This window comes from Ascaphus truei, chromosome 1 (genome assembly GCF_040206685.1).
Source record: "Ascaphus truei isolate aAscTru1 chromosome 1, aAscTru1.hap1, whole genome shotgun sequence".
In the NCBI taxonomy this organism is placed as follows: Eukaryota; Metazoa; Chordata; class Amphibia; order Anura; family Ascaphidae; genus Ascaphus; species Ascaphus truei.
Genome location: NC_134483.1, coordinates 116,606,501 through 116,623,148, shown reverse-complemented (window position 1 = coordinate 116,623,148; position 16,648 = coordinate 116,606,501). Strand labels below are relative to the sequence as shown.

The 16,648-nt window shown below is 45.1% G+C and overlaps 1 protein-coding gene across 2 annotated transcripts in view; it reads left to right on the top strand.

The window, feature by feature from the left end:
• GNE (glucosamine (UDP-N-acetyl)-2-epimerase/N-acetylmannosamine kinase) overlaps window positions 1-16,648 on the top strand; it is an 89,154-nt gene that overhangs the window by 16,117 nt on the left and 56,389 nt on the right. The window contains exon 1 of one of the 2 annotated variants that reach the window (XM_075593614.1): window positions 16,162-16,372. The exons of the other annotated variant lie outside the window; for it this stretch is intronic. The gene's annotated coding sequence lies outside the window, so the exon portion shown is untranslated. Of the gene's footprint in view, window positions 1-16,161; window positions 16,373-16,648 lie in introns of those variants that run through there. 2 annotated transcript variants of the gene reach the window in all.

The following is a 16,648-nucleotide window of genomic DNA, read 5'->3' as shown; positions in this document are numbered from 1 at the left end:
TTGAAAAGACTTACAGTGTATGACCCTTGAAAGAACAGTGAAACCATTGAATTATATGTGAGGGCGAGCATTTGGCTCCAGATTATTAAGAGCAGGTTCAGGCACTCTTGCTTTTTTTGTAACATGCTTATCTCAAAAGGTATTTGCAGTATGCTTAGAAATAACACCAGGCTCTGTTCCTGGTTATCTGCGGCCAGTACTTCTGTCTAACAGTGACTATCTTCTAGTAAATCTGGTCCTGAATGTCAGGCATGTCACCTCTCACAGATTATTTTTATAATATAGAAATCAGAGCTTCCATATACATCAATAAAGTTTTTTCAATGATTATCATAAAGAAACCCTTAGTCACTTATTGACTACGTTTCGGTATTTCTACTACAATGAAGTTCACACGGTTTCTATAAACTTACCACACTAGTTATTTATACTAGTAGACATAGATTCTGCCAATCATTAGTAGTAGCCTTACACCTATATGCAGCTGTATTCTCATTCAGTTGGTTTAAACACCCAGCCCCCCCTCCCCCCTTACCCACTGTGTTAGGGTTCCTTTATGATACAGTATTACTTGTGGATATTGTGGTCGCATTGTCATTCCTCAGTTCTCTATACACTCCTTAGACCTCAGCACTTACTTACTGCTGTCATTTGGTCATTATAGCGGCGATCACTGTTTTTTATTACCCATTATTTTAATCTTTATTTTTAATAAAGTTTTTTTTTTTAGTAAAATCATCATTACACCCAGATGGGAGGGTGAGTGCCCACAACTGGGTTTACCTTTTCTGGTGTAGTAGTCCTTATCTTTAGTTTGTCCAGAGGAGCACCTCCCTACCTCCCCCCCCCCCCCCATATTTTTCCTAGCTGAGCGGGGGTCATCCCCCTGGTGTACCACTGATTTTTAACCATTGAAAGTTGACATTTCTGGAATGTTTTGATGTTTAACCTGTGATAAACCTATAGATAGGGTATATCTAAGAATATGTATACGTATGGTATTTTGAATTCCCTTGCCCAGTCACCAAGGACACTTGATAGTGTGGTAGCTGGGATTGATTTGAGATGGTCAGAAACAGCTGCAGATTGTCTTGATTTTGCAAGTTGCATCACTGCATTTACATATCCGTTTGCCATTGGATGCACACCACCCTCTGGTCTGGTCATTTGGTAATAGATTTGGGCTCTAGAGAGACACTTTCAATATTAAAGCCTAATATTTATTATTGCACATTTTGAAAACCTAGATCACCGGTATCCAATGCACACTAATCTCAACTTAAACACAAAGTTAAATCACACAAAAACACAAAAGAACGCCAATCGCCCCCCACATTTCATCTTTCCATGCTTACAAACTGGTTTGAAAATGTATTTTAAAATACCAATTTATGACTTATGACAGATGTAACCTTTTAATCACGCCAATTCTACTGGTTTTATGTGGGACTGAATTTTTAAGTAATTAAATATCAATTAGGTTAACACAAAATTTCACTGATTTTGGGATGCATCATAAATTACATTACAAAAATGTACACGTGTTTTTTTTTCCAAAATAAATTAATCAGTTCTGTAGTATTAGATAATACTTAATACATTTTATTTTTTTAATTCAACTTTTAATGAGTTTTAAAGAATCCTTTGATTTCTGTAGGTTTTAGCATACCTCCCAGCAGTGCTATATCATTGCAACACTTTCCTGTTTGATCATTTGCTGCCAATATTCTCAGTAGTTTGAGCTGCAGCATGCAACAATAAATAATGATACAGTACCTTAGTAATAAAAGGATACATTGTAGCTGCGGAGTTACACTTTCTTGAGGATTGATTGAAACTGAAAGGAAGCCATTTAGTGAACCCTGGGAAGCAGGATCTTTGCTGACAGACCATGGGAGAACAAATCGATTGGCAGGCTAGGTCAGCGGTGAGCAAACTGGGGGGTGTGGGACTTTTCTGGGGGGGCGTGGCATTTACAGAGGTCCCGTGCTGAGAGCGCGAGGCCTCTGTAAACTTACCCGGCTCCAGTCATGCGTCTCAAATGACACCCGTTGCCATGGCGACGTGACATCAAATGCCGCTGCGGCTCACGTGACATCACATGACCCCGCAGCGTCATTCGACGCAACATTAGAGGTGCCCCTGGAGGAGCAGAGCAGGTAGGGGAGACGAAGGGAGTTTGCGACCACTGGGTTAGGTAATTAGTTTTCAATAAAAGTAATCAAAAGTTGCATATATTTAAAAGTGCTGCTTGGATTGCCTCTTTTAAACTGAAAGTAGATTGCTCGGGCATTAGACTTATGACTTATTATTAGATGGTAAAGGAAACAATATTTGTAACCCTCTGCATAGGACTGAGGTCTAGAAACATACACGTACAGTCTCTTGTCTTGTATCAATCTTTCTCTGAAACATACATCTATTGGAGGTAAGAGATCTCTAGGCTTCTGGCCTCATAAGTCCTGCACTTCTTTATTTCATTGGTAACTGATTTGACATACAGAGAAAAGTTAAAACAAAGAAACAACCTGTCTCAAATTGACAGCAGGAGGTAGAATAATGAACCAAGATTATAAGAAGCTAACACCCTCTTCAAAGGCATTTATAACATCACCAAACTAATCCTTCTCTGTGTCCCAATGCTGGGACATTAATACTTCTTTAGCATGCATGTGGTAGAGCAGGCGGTGGCTAATTTGAATGATGTAATATATCCCTAAAAGAATTTCCATAATCTGGTCTGTAACTGTTACATACGCCTATAATATATATATATATATTATCTCTAACTGTGCATGCAATAACCTGTATATAATGTATACTGTTCACTTATGTAAGTATGTATTTGTAACCATGTATTATTTGTGTTAACTCTGTGCCCAGGACATACTTGACTACGAGAGGTAACTCTCAATGTATTACTTCCTGGTAAAACATTTTATAAAATAAAAGAATTTCAGCGGAAGGCATCTAAACATTCAGTGCTATTTATCAAACTTTCCTAGTTGCAAAACTTTGCAAAAATATTGCACTGGATATACCTAAAACAAACATTCCCAATGAAGCTGCAACCCCTCTTACCTTAACCGCCACCCTCCCTCCCCCCCCGATTTTTTTTGTTAACAGAAATGGGAGTCCCCCAGAGCTGATTCCTGGTCTTCGACCACCAGGAATGCACTGCTTCGTGGTAAAAATAAATTAAATGTTTTTATAGTTTCTAAAAAAAAAAAAAAAGTAAATAAAAATACCACTTGTCTTTCCACTGCAGCCAGGGATTCTGGGTAATGATATGCAAATGAGCATAGTGTGTCACTCTTTACTCTTGTAAGACAAGCGACACACATGACTTCTAAAGTCACCAATAGAAAGCTGACACACAACTATATCAGTCACGTGAGCAAGCCTGTGGCCATTTTATGTTCGGCAGGCAAATATGTTTGCCGGTTGCTCGTAACTGTGGAACCAAAGATCTGGGGTCCTCCGATCTGCTCTGTTGATGCTCTTCCACCCCAACTCCTCCTCCCCCCCTCTCCCCAATCAAGTAAGAAAAATAAACATAGGTTGCTGCTATAAAACACTTTAGATTTGTCATTATATATAAATGTAGTGCAGTATTTTGAGCCCCAGTTTTGCAAGTGTGAGACCTTGATAAATGACACACATTATGTTCATGTTGTAAGCGGTCCCTAGATCTTCACCCAAGACCCCTTGTAAACTATATGCGTCCTTCAGGAATATAGCTGAACTTCCCTGCAAATGTGTTTACTTTAAATTACCTTTAAAGATTACATTTCTCAATGGGTGCCTGTGTCCTTTTCATTGCTGTTTTATGCCTACAGTCATTTAATTCTGAGCTAAACAGGTATTTTTAAAGGTAGCTTCTGACGTAGAGGTTGTAACAAGGTGAGATGCCTAAGGCTTTTGACACACAGAAATCGTAGAGCACAGGACAAACATATGAAGAAGGGGACAACCCCCCCCCCCCCCCAACCACAGTGCACTGGGGGGTGGGTATGAGCAGCAGGGTGAGGGGATATAAGGAGATAATGGGGATGAGGTAAGAGGGTACAGGGCTCGGGGAGGGGGGTAAGTGGGCACTGGGCTCGGGGAGGAGTGTATAACTGGATGTCACAGGAGACCAGGACTTTTAACACATATATATATATATATATATTTGTACCGGCATCATTCACTAGGCAAAACAAGGTAGTAGGAACAAAATGCAGTTTATTCAGGTAAACTCGCGTACAAGACAATAAATTCACAAAATACAGATAAAAGCACACTTACTGGGGGTCTGGGGGTGAAATCCAGGCTCTACTAGGGGCAGGGCGCCTGCTTTGGTAGGCTTACCCTGACCGGGATATACACCTGGGATTCCTGGTCCTCTTTTCGGCTTCAGTTCCTAGCCGTGACTGGTACGTTCTAAAATGAGAACTTGGACCTCGCGTCTGACTTAGTCTCTGTAGGGCAGACTTTACAAGCATCAAAACAAAGCCTGTTGCTGTGCTATTCGTGACAGAGCAACTTGGAAAAGCCCGCCCTAGCTTGATCGACACAAGCCACTAGATCGTCTGGTGGTTCTCTGAGTCGGCTTTCTCCTTACATACACTCCGCTAAGCTATACTTAGCATGGAGGTGGGAGACGCGAACAATCAGAGCGTGGGAACCCTATCCCACTAGCCAATAGAAACGGGGGCTCATCTCTTGGCTGATGTCAGAGGAGGGGGCGTGCCAAGCTGGCTCGGGATGCCCCGTGGGCAGGACATATGAATTGACCAATGGGAAACGCGCCGACATTCTGCCACTTCCCCCAGTCAACCCATTGCCTCCTACTGGACAGGCTCCACTGAGTGTGACAGACCAGTGTCCTCCCCATAGGGGTCTCTGTTCTCCGGACCCAGAACTTCACCCTGCCCCGGCCACATAGCACCCCGTTACCTCTCAACATCCTGTCTCCTCTTTGAACTCCGATGTCTATCCAGACAAAATCTGCCACTGCCATGGATGCCCCCGGCCAGGAGAATCACGGCAATAGCCAGGTTCTAGTATGGGTGACCCCCTGATGCCCTGCTAGTGGGATGGAGTGGGCTACCTGCAATAACAGTTGCTTATACTCCCTGGGTGCAGGTGAAAAAGGAATTACCATAAGTGGCGCTCAAAAAATAATTAGTGCATCAACCATACGTGAATCTGATACATATCAGTGCATTTAGTGCTCAAAAAGTAAAAATTATAAAAATACAAACAAATTGTTGAATGCTGCTGTGACCCGGTGTTGGATTGCTTTCTCAATCTCATGAAGTGTTGAAAGGTTTGTGGTCGTTGGGAAGCGCAAACATATGTGGAAACAAGAATAAATGTCTGATAATACAATATTGTCAAATGCAGGAGTAATTTTCTTCTTAGATTCTATGCAATGAATACTCACAAATGTGAGGGAATAGAGGTGCACATATTGGTATCTTTAGGTGAAGGTTCACAGACTGCAGTGTGATGGGAGATGGCATCAGCGTTGATATGTCCACTGATACCCTTTAATAAATATAAAGAGAAGCGGACATAGTGCAGACTGTAATACTTTATATGGAAGTAAGTATATGGTATTATACACTCACATGGTATAGGCGGAATACAGGCAGTTTGATCACACGATCGACACCGGCTAGCAGGTAAGTGCAGTATTTTTGGAATCTTTCCCTCCGTCCGACACGCCTCACGGCTCCGTCTAGGGATTCCGGATGTGACGTCAGCGGGATCCGAGAGTTTCCGGTCGACTATGTGAAGCGTCACTCTACGCGTTTCACCATAGCTGGTTTCTTCAGGAGTGATTAATGTTTTGTTAAGTTTTATTGTGTTATGTAACATTTTTGGACATTTATTTTTGTTTCCACATGTTTGCGCTTCCCAACGACCACAAACCTTTCTATACTCCCTGGGAACCACTAGCTGCCTCCTCCCCGTCCATACTCTGTCTGGAGCATCAGGGGCATGCTCATGGTGCCAGAGATACCGATCCGAACCACTCTCAGAGGCAGACTCAGACGCCCGACGTCTCATGCCCTCTAAGCTTGGATCGGACCACACTGCTTCTCTGAACCGTGCCCCTAGCTCCGGCCACTCATCCACAGTTACTAAGTCAGGGGATGGGGAAACGGGTACATCGGAAGGGAGGTCAGGACATCATATAGTCTCGGTCTGGCTTACCTGCCTGGTCTCCGTGGGGGACGTCAGGATTCGTTGGTCCCAAATGCAGGGGGGTGGTGATTTCCTCAGTGGGCATGGGTACCAAAGGCTCCCCTGCCTCAGCAAGTGCCCGACTTTGGCTCCTTGTGACCGCAGCCACAGGAGCATCTTTTCCCTGCTAATGAACAGATGAGGTGTCCCAGGTCGTTACTGAGAAGAACCTTGATATCTAACCCTGGCAAGACTCCCACATCTCTCATTCCTCGACCGGCACCCCAGTCAAGAAATATCCGGGCGACACGGATTGACCTATGCCCCCCATCTAGCATAGTGACCTGCATCCCTGGACAAGGGAACAGATCCTCTGGGCTAACCATATCAGTTTGCACCAGAGTAATGGTGGCACCGGAGTCGATCAGGCCGGTTGCTTGGCGATCTCCGATGGTCACTAGATTCACTGCTTCCACCGGACATCGTTGTCCTGCAGACCGACTTCTGCAACTTGATGCTCGTCTGTCTCCTCCGCTGTGCTGGCCGTAGATGGTGTAGGGACCGCCTGGGTCCTCAGCTGTACCTGGTGGACGGCTGATTGCTGCTCCTCGGTAGATACCAGTCCCATGTAGGCGACTGCTTTTGCAGCTTGGATACATTGCCCCAGAGAGGGGTTGCTGGAACGGTGCAGATTGGGACAATCGGGCATCACATGCCCGGTTCGTTGACAGTAGTAGCACCAGTACAAATTTTGTGGGCTTGGCTGCACTTCCCCCAGCAGGAGGTTTGTGTCTCCAGGTCGGGGTTGGGTGAGCAGCCTTGGGCACCCGGGGTGGGGCGACCCCGGTAGGAGTGGGTGCCCGTTTGGCAAATTGCAGGCAAGTTGTCACAAATTTGTTCGCCATTCTGGCAGCCTCGATGAAGGTCTTGGGCTTGTGGTCAATCACCCACTCCTTCACTTCAGGCAGACACTTCTGCAAGAATTGCTCCCGGAAAATGAGGTCAAGCAGTCCACGATACTTGGTGGCGTTGCACCCTTCAATCCACCAGGTGCTGTGCTAGGTTAGCCGGGGTGCAAACTTCAGGTGAGTACCCCAGGTAGGTTTCTCCCCTGATTGGAACAGAACCCGGTAAGCCTCTGGATTGATGGCATGCCGCTCAAGCAAGACTGCCGTTACATACTTGTAGTTGTGGCTGTCCACTGTCGGGATTCCCTGGAAAGCCTTCAGGGCTCTCCCGGGTTAACAGGGGGGAATAAGTCAGTACCAATCTCGGGGGGAGAGATGGAACCGTCCACACTGGGCCTCAAAGTTTCAAAAAGCTATTGATATCATTGTGCCATCAACAAACTTGGCAAAGCTGTGGTGGGACACCCTCTGGGGTCAGGGCTAGATGGAATCCAGAAGGGTTCGGGGCATCTGAACACCCTGTGCAGCAGCGATCAGCTGCAACTTCTGTTCAAAGGTGACCCCAACTGCCAAGGCCGTAACAATGGGCGTGATATCCACAGAAGGGACGCCAGTAGCCATCGGGGGTAATACAAGTGGAGCCACAGGCTCATCCTCACCCTTACTCATCCTCTGATTCTGCTTCGCTCGTCTCGATGTCCTGGGCTGAAGTAGCCACGGTTGCCCCCATATCGAGGGGGGAAGCCATGCAAGCTTCGTGTTGCTCCAGATCCTCCTCGAGCTGAGCTTTAGCCAGACCGCCTGTTGTAGCCCATAACCCTCACACCGGGTCACGACTCTCTGGCGATCCCAGGACCTATACCATCCTGAACGCTGAGACATCTGCACATTTGGGCACTAAACTTCAGGGACAAGTGAACAGTGTGCTTTCCTGCTTTGTGCACCGTGTGTACGCTTACTACTTGTTTTTAGAGCTAGCAATCTATGAGCTTGTCTTTGTGCTATAAGGCCCCGCAGGAACTTATAGCCCAAAGCCTAATGATCCCAATGCTAACACCAGAAAAAAGCCTGTCATGGGAGACCAGGACTTTTGACACTTATTTATATTTATACCTGGATAATTCACTAAGCAAAACAAGATAGTAAAAACAAAATGCAGTTTATTCGGGTAAACCCACGTACGACACAAAGAATACACAAAACACAGAGAAAAGCACACTTACTGGGGTTCTGTGGGTGAAATCTAGGCTCTACTAGGGCACCTGCTTCGGTAGGCTTATGGCCTGTGGGCGGGACATATGAATTCACCAATGGGAAACATGCCGACATTCTGTCACTTCCCCAAGTCAACCCACTGTCACTTACTGGGCAGGCTCCACTGAGTCTGGCAGACCAGAATGTCCTCCCTGCAGGGGGTCTCTGTTCTCCAGACCCAGTACTCCGGCTTGCCCCGGCCACTTAGCACCCCGACACCATTCAACATCCCGTCTCCTCTTTGAACTCCGATGTCTATCCAGACTTCCCAGCACCTATATGGATGCCTGGGCTGACTGAATGGACATTTATAGTAAAAGCACAAATGAAATAAAAAATACTTTACTACATGGTTACACGGGGAGAATCATAAGGGAAATAGGACTGGGATATCTGGACTCAAAAACCAGGAGTCTGGGAGACACTGGGCAAGCCCGGTGTAATTCAACCCGCGTACGGCAAATCATGCCTGCACACCCAGAATTAGGGGACTACCGGTATCTGTGGCCCCTGAACTCCTGCAAACAAAGCAATTGCATTTCTACCCAAATATCCCACCTAAAACTTGCACATACCAAGTTTCACGGTCTTGGGCATAGGGAACATGAAAAGTGGAAAAGCAGGGGACACTTTAACTTTCACATGTTACAATCACTGGCTTATGGTGCTAGGTAGCTGCCAGGGGCCCACGGCTCTCAGGGGTAACCAGATGGCATTGTCCTTTATTGTATTATTTATTTATTTATAAAATATTTTACCAGGAAGTAATACATTGAGAGTTACCTCTCGTTTTTAAGTATGTCCTGGGCACAGAGTAAAACAAATAATACATGGCTACAAATACAGTTACATAAATGAATAGGGTATACATTATATACAAGACATTGCGTGCACAGTTAAAGAAAATATATATTATGAGCGTATGAAACAGTTACAGACCAGATTAAAGTGTGAGACAGCCTTAGATTTGAAAGAACTTAAGCTGGTGGTGGATATGAGAGTCTCTGGTAGGTTGTTCCAGTTTTGGGGTACACGGAAGGAGAAGGAGGAACGTCCGGATACTTTGTTGAGCCTTGGGACCATGAACAGTCTTTTGGAGTCTGATCTCAGGTGATAGGTGCTGAGTGTGGTAGGGTTGAGGAGCTTGTTCAGATAGCTGGGTAGCTTGCCCATGAAGAATTTAAAGGTAAGACAGGGAAGGTGAACTTTGCGCCTAGACTCGAGTGATGACCAATCTAGTTCTTTGAGCATATCGCAGTGATATGTGTTGTAGTTGCATTGGAGAACAAAACGACAAATTGAATTGTAGAGAGTGTCAAATTTGCTAAGGTGGGTTTGAGGTGCTGAGCCATATACTATGTCTCCATAATCAATAATTGGCATTAGCATCTGCTGTGAGATACGCTTTCTGACCAGGAGACTTAGGGAGGATTTGTTCCTGTAAAGTACCCCTAGTTTGGCATAGGTCTTGGTTGTCAGGGTATCAATGTGCATCCCGAATGTTAAGTGGGAGTCAAACCATAAGCCCAGGTATTTAAAACTAGTGACAGGGGTTAGGGTGGTGTTAGCATTGGTTCTAATCAGGAGCTCAGTCATTGAAAGCTTTAAAAATTTAGTCTTGGTCCCAAATACCATTGTTACATTCTTGTCAGTGTTTAAAAACAGTTTGTTTTGGGAAATCCAGTTTTCGAGTCTCAAAAAGTCAGACTGAAGTATGTGTTGAAGGTCAGAGAGGCTATGGCTGTGTGCATATAGGATTGTGTCGTCTGCATACATGTGTATTGAGGCTTCCTTACAAGCTGTGGGAAGATCATTAATGAACACCGAGAAGAGTAGGGGCCCCAGAACAGTGCCTTGCGGGACACCACAAGTGATATCCAGGGGGTTGGAGTTAGAGCCTGAGATGGACACATGTTGGCATCTTCCTTATAGGTAGGACTGAAACCAGTTTAATGCATGCTTCCCTATTCCAGAGTGCTGGAGTTTGTTAAGCAGGATAGCATGATCAACTGTGTCAAAAGCCTTTGCAAAATCTAGGAATACTGCACCAGTGAGTTGTCCCCGTTCCATTCCACACTGGATTTCATTGCAAACTTTTAGCAGGGTAGTTACGGTGGAGTGTTTGGGACGAAACCCAGATTGGAATTGGCTAGGGAAATTTGTCTTGGTATAGAAATCGCTTAATTGGGAGTGGACACATTTTTCCATGACTTTGGATAGAATTGGGAGAAGTGAGATTGGCCTGTAGTTTGAGACAGTGTTTTTGTCTCCACTTTTGAAGATTGGGACAACTCTGGCAGTTTTCCAGGTCTTAGTTAGATGGCCTGCAGAGAGGATAGAGTTGATTATGGACGCAATTGGTTTGGCAATGGCTGGGGCACCAAGTCGTAGGAACCTAGATTGTAGTAAGTCAGGTCCACATTGGCTGCTTAGTTTTAGTTTGAGGAGCGCTTGTATAATCTCCTCTTCAGATACTGGGCCAAATTGAAAATTGTGGGCAGTGTTGGGAGGGGGTGGGACTATAGGGGTACTCCCAGGATGAGATTCAGGTTTGTGGTTTGGGCTGCGTTTTGCTAATAAGTTAGTGGCACACCCCACAAAGTAATCATTGAATGCATTTGCAATGTCAGTGGGGTTTGTCAGAGTAATATCCCCCTTAGTGATATTACTTGGTTGTTGATGGTTAGGAGGCTGGAATATATTGTTGATAACCTTCCAGAAGTTAGCTGGGTTTGTTGTATTTTGGTGGAGATTGTCAGAGTAATATTGTGCTTTTGCATGCCTTGTTTGCCTTGTGCACATGTTCCACGTGCATCTGTAGTGATTGAGATCCTTGGTAGTGCCAGTTACTTTGTAGCTTTTCCACAAGGTATCCCTGAGCTGGTAGAGTGCATTAAGGCAGTTGTAACCCATGGAAGGTGCGCCCCCCGTACCCTTATTTTGTGTAGTGGAGCATGGGTATCACATAGTTTTAAGAACTCAGATTGGAAATAGTCGAGTGCAGAATCAGGGTCGGGAATTAAATCGATTCTGTGCCATGGGCAGTTGGTAAGGTCATCCAGAAACTGTTGTGGGTTAAAGTTTTTAAATGTTCTAGTGAGGAGAACTTTAGGGCTTGATTGGGGCGGTTTAATTTTCCTTACACAGTACACTATTGCATGGTCACTGAAAATGTCAGGAAGGATGCCAGAGGATTGGATTCTGCTGGGGTTTGAGGAGAGATTCCAGTCTAGCAAGGAATGGTTGTGCGATTTCAGGTTTGTCCGTGTGGGTTGGGAAATGAGTTGCGATAGGTTAAGTGACTTGAGTTGTATCTGGATTTTGTGGTTTTTAGGGTCAAGCCAATTGAAGTTGAAATCTCCAAGAACTAGCAGCTCACTCTTCTCATTCAGAGAGGAAATGGAGCCAAGAAATTGGGTGATATCAGTCAGGGATTGTAGAGGGGCTTTAGGGGGCAGTAGATGCCAGCAAGCAAGATGGGCTTAGAAAAGGGAAGGCAGATTTTGCCAACTAGAATTTCAAAGGAGGTTGGTCTTGGGGGACAATTTAACAGTGTAAATTGTAAGGTGTCTGCAATATAAAATAACACCCCTCCTCCTCTCTTTGATCTATCTCTCCTAAAAATGGAGTATCCCTGAATGGCGATATTTGCATCAGGGGTTTTAGGGGATAGCCATGTTTCTGTAAGAACGATGGCTTTGGGTTTATGCATAAGGCACCATGCCCTTAGTTCGTCCAGTTTGGGCAGCAAGCTCCGGATATTTATATGGGCGACAGATAGGCCTTTTTGGAATTTAAAGGTGGAATTCTCAGGGGCATGGGACAGAGCTGAAATGGGAGGACCTGGGTTAGGTTCAATATCACCTGCTAAGGAGAGTAACAGTACGAGTAGGAATTTGGGTAGTTGTTTGGACGGTGTAAATTTGTGGTGTTTGCCATTAGAGTGAGAGGTGGTTGGTGTGCTGGTTTTTAGAGTTCTCCACCAACATTCAGTAGATAGTGCAAGGCTTTTGAGTTGTCCAGGGTGTATGGTGATGTTGGGTGTGGGCCAGGATGGAGGAGTTTGTAGTGTATAGAGAGAGTAACATCTCCATGAGGCCAGGAGAAAGAACAATGTTAAGATACAGAGCAGGTTCATTTTGCCAGAGGTAGGCAGTGCTGCAAGGAGCTGTTGTGAACAAAGTGAGTGTGTGCAGACTAAACAGCAGTGGTGTGCCTGTTCCTTGTCAAATGTTTTGGTGCATTGCAATGCTAGAGTCAGATTAGGGTTTCAGTGTTTTATGCAGTCAGTTTTGGGAGAGGCTGCAGTGAAAGAAGTTTTAAAGGGGTGGGGGGTGAAAATATGCAGGTTAGCAAGAATGGGATCATAGTGGGATCTGAGTAGCTTACCGTTTGTTGTCATGAGTAAAAAAGGTTGCAGAAAGATGCAGTCCCCAGTCACCTCTAGTCAAACTATAGTCTAACTATATTTATCACTTAAAAAGCTCACTTTAAATGCCTCACTATCTACTGCCAATTGCAGTTCCTGCAATGGCCTGGTTACCCGCTTACCGTCACACCTATATTTTTCAAAATATTGGTTCTTGCAATGTTGTCAATGTAATAGTAGTAGAGCATACAAAACACCTGTTGCCAGTATCCTACAGATAAAGGAGCAATCCCAGCTGCGGACTTTCCCCCCGCCCCTCCTTTTTTTTATCTTATTCGGGGGATACTCCGACGCAGATCACTGGTCACCCAACATCTGGAAACCAGGTTCAGAAGGGGTGATGCCAGGTCCCCCAGGCAAACAGGAAGCTTAAAAATGGCCATGGAGTCAGGGCTCACACCAGCTTCCAATAGAAACAAATGTTCTATTAGTGACCTTGTTTGTTGTCCATCGCCATATTTGTAGTTGTATTGTGTTGAAACCGGCACAAAAACAAATATCAAGGGTATGTCATGAAACACTCAGAGGGTTAAAGTAAGGCTACGGCCCCGTGTTGGCTGCTGCACACACGCCTGGTGTCGCGTGCACAGCTTAAAACCGCAGCCATGATGTAAGGCTCAACACAAAGCACAGTCCGGCAGCTCAAAAAGCACTGCACCAAGCACATTCCTACTTTTAATTCAGGAATAGACCAAACAACATGTTAACAAGATCTTACCTGGGGTCTGACATAAATGAAAAGGGGGGGTGGGAGGGGGTATTCGGATGGGGAGAGAATCATTGAATTATAAAAATTTATGATGACTATGCACGTTGGCAAATGCTCCAGAGGGTGATCCTATGCTAACAAACTGCATAAGAGCAGCATTCAAACCTCTCATTGCTGGGAAGGAATGCACCCTTGTTAAAATATATGGAGGAGAGCATGTGATGCGAGTACAATGTCCTGTCTTTAGTAAACAGGCGCATGGGCAGAGAAGGAATACTTTCGGAACCTGTTGTTGAAATGTGAATGTAGCAGCCTCACTCACACATACTACTGTTCTCTCCCGGCCAATCACTTCGGTCTGTGGCTGAGTTGCAGATTGTGACAGGGAGGCGTGGCGGGGGCACGGACATGATGTTACCCGGCTGGTTCGCCTTCAATGGCTAAACCACAGGGGGCGTGGCCAGCGCTCCATCGCCAGTTCTGAAGACCATTTTCTTGTCTTCAGAAAATCTGGCCGTACATCGTGGCGGCAAATTGCGCGCCAACCCAGCTAGTGGGCCTGGTCCCATTGAGGGGCGGTTCTTGTTCCTGCAGCGCATGACACAGCGCGTGCTGCAGCATGTACTGGGGACCTAGCCTAAGGCAATGAAAAGGTTTCCAAATTCTATGTAAAAATACAATTTTTAATATGAATTGGGGGTTTCCTACTAAACCGATATAACCGATCCTCGGAGATAACATTGCCTAGAACTATACAGAGGTAAGTATCTCGGGACGCAGGGGGTCCTCGAAGAAGAAATTAATGTGGTTCAACTTCAGAGACCCCATGCGTAAAACCTTCCTTTTTTTTTTAATTAATTTTTTATTTTTTAGATAAAGGTCCCTAGGAGTGCTCCTTTAAATGGTTGCCCACCTCTGCTGAATTCAAGACCACATTGCAACAATAGTGATTCCAATGCTTGCTTCTAATTAGCTAGGACAGTTCTAAGGGGACTCCCCCTCCCAGAAGTCAATTTAAGTTTAATATGTATGTTAGTATCTTACCCCTGAGCAATACCTGCTTTTTAACATTTTTTTTGTGTTACAAATCTCTAGCTTCTGAGATTACCACAGTAAAACCGACATTTTAGCCTGCAGGACATTTTATGTTTTAAATGCTTAAATCACCTGAACAGAGCCTATGATTTAAAAAAAAAAAAATGTGTTGAAAAGGGCAAAACGAGATCTATTAACCTTTTTGGTGCCCCTTGACATACAGTAGACCCCCACGTTCTGGCACTCCACAGGCCGCACAATGTCATACCTACGTTAGTGGTGCTCAACTGTAGTCCTCATAGACTACCAACAGGTCAGGTTTTCAATATATCCCTGCTTCAGCACAGGTCTCAGTCTTAGATTGAACCACTTGTGCTGAAGCAGGGATATCTTGAAAACCTGGCCTGTTGGGGAGTCTTGAGGCCTGAAGTTGAGCACCCCTGGTCTACGTCATGGGGCTTTCTGCTCGTTTTCTAGGGACGATCACTTTCTGCTCTCTTGTGGAGGGCTAAACACCATCTGGCTGAAAAAGGAATAAAGAAAGAAAGAAATAAAGACATACAATACGGAAGAGGAGTTGTCCTCCCTCACCTCATCGCACAGAGGAGTGGTCATATTATCGCAATGTGCCGGAGGCTCTACAGAACTCTAGTGCAGCAGCAGCCCTTTTGCCATTCAAAGGGAGCAAGCACGTAAAGAACTCGTGCAAAAAAATGCCAGTCAGCATGGATTGCTATTTTCAAAGGTGTAGATGGCAGAAAAAGAAAAACAACAACATTTTCTTAACAATATAATTGTGTTCCTCAAACTAATACAGCAATGGTTTATTTTGTTTCTCTGGCAATTAATTACTAATTGTGTGGTTTATTTTGTTTCTCTGGCAATTAATTACTAATTGTGTTCCTTAGATATTTAGCAACAGCCCTCAAACAGACTCACTGAAGATCAGTGACTTTCACGTTTAAAATGTCATTTTTACTTTTGTCCCCGGAACCCCCAAATGTCACTGATTTGGGTGCATTTTGAGGTCCACACACGGACACGTAGTGAGAGTGAAAGAGCACAGTATAAAGACTGCAGGCGACAGTGAGTGAAAGAACCACTGGCTCGTGCAACAAATATTTGTGTAAGTCACATGCACGTCACGCCACTAACCAAATGGACAAATAACCGACGCTTTTAACACCGGACGTGCGCGAGGCGGGGACGATGACTGACACACACAATGCATCTTCGGCGGCCGTGACGTCACGGCCGCAATCCTGAACGCACCAGTTTCTTGCCTGGGAGGGGGGGCTTTCACCGCGCGCTTCATCAATGGACAATACACATTGAGTGTGCGATCTACGGCGGAACGCTGTTGACGAGACCACGCCCCCTGTTATTTCTTTCCTATGACAACAGAGAAATGATTGGCTGGGCTCCGCTAGGCCACGCCCACTTTTCCGTTCCGGGCCGAGCATTTAAATAAAGATGGTGACCGTTTCAGCAGTTGGAGTCTGCGCTAATGTTTGGGGGGGGGGAAACAGTATGGTAACACCCCTCAGTGACACAAATCAATAAACAAATAAACTCTAATACTCAAATGAAAGCACAGGAAACACGCCTATTCACCCACTCCAACCCCCGACTCTCCCCTTTTTCTAACGTCACGGGTTGGTTGTACTGCATGTTGTGACTCATTCTCTCCCTTGCGGCAGGCCGGCCCTCGCACACTGCTCGCAGTGTCCGCCCGAAGCTGTCTCTTCTCCGTGCATATTATTATTATATATATATATATATATAAATATACGTACATATATTTGACAAGAGAAACAAACCTTGTCCCCTTCGCTCTCCTGTCATCCCGGGGGGTTCAAGGTAAGGAAACGGCCGGCGACGGGTAACGGGGCCGAGGAGGAGGGTGGCTCAGTCAGTCCTGACTGTAATCTGTTCAATTACATTTTCATTTAATTCGTGGTGTGTGTGTGTGTGTGTACACGCGTGGCATGTTTTTGTGTGTAAAACAAATGTTAGAGATATTCAAAGAAAGAGACTGATGTCCCCAGCGTGTGCCCTGCTGTCAGGAGAGGATGAGGGAGAAATGTCTCTTCATCTACCACACTTTAAAATGCAATAGCTCATCTAAAGTGTCTT